Here is a 6,032-nt window from a genome sequence, read left to right as displayed (position 1 = left end):
TGAGACGCTCCTTAGAGAGTTCAGTGAGAATGAGCCATGGTGCATTGATGATACTACTCTTGAACTCAGTGTGCTGGGTTGTGAAAAGAAGAAGGTATTAAGGGTGGCAATGTTAAAGATGTTGATGCGCAGCACCATGGGCCACTACTGCATTTGATGCTTGCAGGTGCAAGTGCCACCCATCTTGACCATTGTGTTTATAACTCCTTTGATCGTACTATGTGATGACTTCCATTTTTTTTCTTCCTGATATTTTTGTCTGCCACCTTGCTTTAATGTGTCCTGCTCAGAAGCACAACAGCCTTTCCTTTTTTACTGATGTGAGACTGCCATTAAACCCAAATTCTGTGCTGTGAACCTCTCTGGATTCTGACGTCTTTACCAGAGGAGGAACGTCTGTAGAGTCCCCAAAATAGTGAGTTCCTTCTCTAGGAGATGCTGTGCAAGAGGCACACATGTGAGGACTGCAGAACTGAAATTCTCAATACGCTGCGGTCCTTTCAACCGGAGCTTTTCAGATGGAGCTGACTGACAGGTCGAGTATTTAACAGTCATTTCACTCATTCACTCATACTGCTATAAGGATACCAGCTCTAAGTGAAAATGCTTTTATGAAAATAAATTTAATTCAATATATGTGCAACCTATTTGTTACGCGCAAATACAGTGGCACAATGGTCTCCACAACACATGATTCCTTAAAACTATCAAAATAATTATAATTGATCTAATAATAGTTGTGTTGGGAACAAACCTCCGTGAGCGAAGGCTGGCTTCTAGGTAATTTTCAAATTTTTATGTGACGTCCTAAATGGTTGTAAAGACTTCACAAAGTGTGTGTGGTGACAGTTTTCCTAATAGAATTATGGGAACCATATTCACATCATTATAATAATCAGCCCTGAGCTCAGTGCAATGACCATTTTGTGATTATTTATCATCATAACTTATAAAAAATGGCTAACTACCAAGAACAATACTCTACACTGTGTTTTAGGTATGTACAAATGAAATGGTTTGTTTACGGGCCAAAAACCACAATAGGAAGGGACCAATTGCGGGACGAGCTGGCAAAGGGGCTAATTGACACCTTAGTTAAAATGTTTCACAAAACTATAACAAAAGCAATTACTGTTAAAATCAGTCAGCCCTAAAAAGAAAACAATTGAAAATCCTTAAAACAACCCAAGCAGGTTGTTCAGATTATTTCTGCATAGTTAGCTTGGACAGACCTGTTAAACCGGAGGACACACCCACTCTGCTGATGAGAGCCTTGACACGTCAGCACTCTATAGTTCATACTGGCAGTGTCTGTGAGGGTGAAAGTATCTGTTCAGGGCTCACCTCTGAGGAAAACCTTCTCGACAGAAAGGCGAAATTTAAACTGACAAGGGAGAACCCTCTAAAAGCAAAAGGGTAAGACCATTACTCTTTTCTCTGCTACTAATGGCTTTTCTTTCACTTCCTTTCCAGCTCACTTTCATGACGGAGGAGGGTTATGGAATTTCATTACTTATGATTGAAACCCGGTGAAGTTTTTAAAGCAGAAAGGGGCATTGAAAATGCCAGGATCCCCTCCGGATGCCAGCAATCTAATTTACTGTCAGCGTTAATAAATGAGGAGCCCACCGGATGGCACCGAATAAGTTGTTATTTCACCATCAGGGTTATCACTTAATATCTTATGATGTCTGTGGGGAGCAATTGTATCTGGCAGTTAAAACAGAAGGCCTTAACCTCTGGCGGCAGGAATGATCGTCAGTGTGAAATGATTGTTAATGTCAAATCAATGTGACTTCACTCAATAAAGAGTTCATAAAAAAATCTAGATGAGATTGGAACGCTAACGACTCACTGAGGTGGGAAAAAATTCTTCCGTAATGAAACTGAAAAGTTTTAACATTGTGTGTTGGGGGAAAACAGGAACTTGAGGAACACATATGAAAACAATTTTTAAGAGTTGTCTAACACATCAAACATAATTTGAAATTATGTTATTTGTTGTTTGGGTTGCCTGAATCAATGATGTTATCTGGGTAGGCACAAACACACTCAAAGTGAAAGATAGGGATAAAAACTTGTCCTAGCTAAAGCAAAGAATAAAAGGGAAGTTTTACTATAATTTGCCTGTCAGTGAGTAAAGCAACCAGTCAGAATATCGCTAGGATTAAAAGACAGGGCAGGCCTTAGCCTCCAGGGGAGATTGAAGTCATAGTTAACATAATACACTACAAATATACCTTAATGGGCTTCACTAAATGTTATTAGGTGTTTGCTTTCTTTTATTTTTCTGGTTGAAGTCTTAATAATGTAAAAAGTTCATACATGTTCATGTTGGGGTCCTGTTGTTGAATGTGTCAGGACATCTGCAAAACTGCAGCTCTTGTGAGATCACTGCAGTGTTCAGCATCTATGAAAAGTGATCCCAGGAATAAACTTGGCATCAGGGTAAAGGCTCACTGTTGCAAGTAGAGAGTGAAGGCTGGCACATTGTTAGATTCACCTGACCAGCAACTGTACAATTTGATCAATATGAGACCGCACAGCTGGAGACCAGTCAGAGAGCCCATGCTGACGCATCCATCTCTAAAGGCCCCTAAATATAGCACTGGAATGTCAGAACTGTGCAAAGGAACAATGGAAAAAATGTTACCTGGCCTGATGAACCACTTTTGTGACTGTGCTTTGCTTACTTAGGGAACACTTTGCACCAGGATGCAGTATAGGAAGACCATGTAGACCCTGTCATGGAAACAATATTTATTCTCTGATTGCTGTGGCCTCTTTTGGCAGCATAATGTGCCTTGCCACAAATCATAAATAATTCAGGCTAGACCAAGGTGAGCAACCTTTACAACAGTGCCCTGTTAGACACTGTTATCCTGCTAACATGACTCTTCAAAGCAAAGTTGCCTTTTTCATAATATTAACAGTAAGAAATGTTTAGGATTTTAGATAAAATAACTATTTTATTTTATGTTTAGGTTTACAAAATTTTCTTCAGTGGGAAATTCATTTTTTGTCGAATTTTTATAGATGTCAAAAAAGCATGTAGTTTTCAACCTATAAGAATGTAGTTTGCACATACTACAAATACATAAAACAGAACATTCCTTACAATATTACTGTCATTCTTTGTGGAAATGTTATGCAGATAATCTATGATAATGCCTAGGAAAAGCTTAAGATTTTTACATACTTTTACATTTGGAAATATTGCTAAATTCTTTAGCATTTGTGACAAACGTTATTAAGAACCACATTATAGGACCTAAAGAGCCACATGCAGGTGAAGTCTGCACACCCCTATGCTAGACAAACACATCTTATCACAATTTACAAGGACTGTAGGATTTGCTGCTAATATCTTGGTTTGAAGTACTACAGCACACCTTTAGAGGCCTACTGGACTCCATGTTTCGATGGATCAGTGCTGTTTTGACAGTGAAAGAATGACCAACACACTAATAGGAAACATTTTACCCACTGGCTAACAAACTGAACTTGACTGCATTGATGTATAACTTGTATTGAGTTGGAACATATTTAACTGATTTTGAATCCATCTATATGATTCGATGAAATTTAATTTACATTTCAGTGTAAAAATTGGATCTGTTTGTATTATAAAGGGCTTTTTGATGACGTTTTTGTGAACTGCCACCATTTAAATAAAATTAATGTAATTGAACTGAAAATGTGGAATGTTTAGTCACTCTTGTACAGTGCTAAATCTGCACAGTAATAAAGGTGTTTGAAGCAGTTGACATCAGCTAGCAAGCCATCAAATGTTTTACTGCACTGCTGTATTACTGGTTAAAATCTTTGTGAAGTTGTACTTAAATAGTTCTACTTTACTTCTCTCAAGTTGCATCGGTTATGCTATATATTTACACACCACACCTTCAGGCGTCTAGTGGAGTACATTATTTGACTGATCATGGCTGTTATAACAATACGCAAGTCGTCTTAATTTTAAGGCTGATTAGACTGGTCAAACAGCTCAAATGTGCAATGCTTTGAATAAAAATGTGTGTTTTATTCAATGAATTTGGAAACAACATTCACAGCTTCAGACAGCTTTTGTCAGCTCTATGTGATGGTGATATTGGATTTGGTCTAGATTTTGTTAAACTGGTTGCAAACAAAGCCTGTTTTGTTGAGCATGAGTGTGTTCAAATAGAACATAACTTCACCCTTTCTTATCATCTGTGGAAATTTATTGTTTCCTTTTTTTTTTTGGGTATTCTCTCTAACCAAACAAGCATCATGGGACGAGGTGAGAGTGAAGACTGGGATGAAGAGCCTAAGGAGACAAAAACAACTCAGCCTAAGAAACATGGGGACAAAGAGGGCAAAGGCTCACATGGTGGAGGCTGTCCAAAGTGCTGCTTAAGGACCAGGGATTGCCTCATGAGCCCGGAATGTGGAAGGGCGCTGCAGATCTCCAGTGTTGTTGCATTCTGTGGAATGTGCATCGGTGGATGGACGTGTAAGTCTGAATTTGGGAAATATGAACAGTTTTCAGCTGTTTTGTTCGATTTAACATCAAACAACAGAATTGTGATTATTTTGTGTCATTTGTGCCATTTTCTTATAGTTTATCGAATGAAAATTAATTTCCTTCTATGAAGGTTTTTAAATAAATGTAAAATGCCCTGTCATTTAATCAGTAACTTTTAATTAATCTTTTAATCACTTTACAGACTCTAAACAAACTTTGCTTTTTTTTTTCAATTAATAATGCTAAAAATGTACTTCATGAGCCTTTGTTTTAATTTTTAATTACAGAATAAAACCTGGGCATCAAGACCTTCAAGGCTTTTATATGAACTATGAAGAATCCTTTAGTCTTCTGGATGAGATACTTCACTCTAATTTAAAATGAAAAATGTTTTGTTTAACTCATTATTTCCTCTTCCTAACCTCTGTAGATATAACATACCAGTGTTTTGGAGAAAATTGTATGTAAGTTCGATGTTGATGTAAATTTCTATTCTTTTGTCAAAGTGCTGTTGTGTAGACAGGCCAGATGTTTGATTATGATACATTTTACTTAAATATTTTAAAGCATACTCTTTAATATATTTTTATGTATGTAAATAACAGTGTGTCATATTTGTATATGTGGTATATGTACAGGAAGTGTATTTTTGTGAGTTTGTATATACATAAAATAAGATAATGTTTTGAAGCCTTAAGTAAGGCTTTCAATTACAATTTACAGGCAAAAGTGCTAAACTTTAAATACTCTTGTAATTTTATTTATTGTAATTTATGTTAAGGTAAATATTTGGGAATTTTCCCTAAAGTTTGGGTCACACATAAGAAACAAATGAAAGAAAATGATAGTGTGGTTCTCACAATTTACAAAATAAAGCATCTTCACATTTAACAGGATTGGCATGTATGTTGAAAGTTATGGTTCTTTTCTCCTCTTTTTAGAGAATATTAATTGCAGGCACAAAAAGAACATGTCCCTAGATTGGACCACAAGCAGATCAAAAAAATTTAATTCATTGGTTATCAAAGCAGGTAAAAATTTAAACATGATTGGTACAAAATGTTCTGTGCCAGATGGCTAAATGTCATACTTAAAAGAAATCAGGTATGAAAAAATAAAAGCGGCAAAATGTCAGAGGTATTTTCCATTACTAACAGGGAGTGTCTGAGTCTGTTTTATAATGGTTATTTTCTGTAAAAAAATGTGTTTGGGATTTGTTTCTATATTTGGTAATTATCTGTGTTTTTAATTGAGTTGCCTCCAAACCATACAGAATTCTGCTGCCCGTCTCATTACTAAGAACTAACTAAAAAATACAGTCACATCACACCAATACTTAAATTCCTTCACTGGCTCCCCATTTCGTTTAGGGTTGATTTTAAGCTTTTGTTTGTTTTTAAAGCTCTAAATGGTTTGGCCCCAATTTATTTGTTCGTTCGTTCGTTCGTTCGTTCGTCGTCTTCCGCTTATCCAGGACCGGGTTGCGGGGGCAGCAGACTCAGCAGAGACGCCCAGACGTCCCTCTCTC

At 36.8% G+C, this 6,032-nt stretch overlaps 1 long non-coding RNA gene across 1 annotated transcript; it reads left to right on the top strand.

Moving 5' to 3' along the window:
- The first annotated feature begins 1,303 nt into the window (after positions 1–1,303).
- LOC124875470 lies at positions 1,304–5,400 on the top strand. Its single transcript, XR_007040037.1, has 3 exons — positions 1,304–1,416; positions 4,266–4,492; positions 4,792–5,400. It is a non-coding gene; the product is annotated as an uncharacterized LOC124875470 (long non-coding RNA).
- The last annotated feature ends 632 nt before the right edge of the window (positions 5,401–6,032 follow it).

Source organism: Girardinichthys multiradiatus, chromosome 10, assembly GCF_021462225.1.
Source record: "Girardinichthys multiradiatus isolate DD_20200921_A chromosome 10, DD_fGirMul_XY1, whole genome shotgun sequence".
Taxonomy (NCBI): domain Eukaryota; kingdom Metazoa; phylum Chordata; class Actinopteri; order Cyprinodontiformes; family Goodeidae; genus Girardinichthys; species Girardinichthys multiradiatus.
The sequence above is the reverse complement of the archived record's forward strand: the minus strand, read 5'-3'. Positions and strand labels throughout refer to the sequence as shown.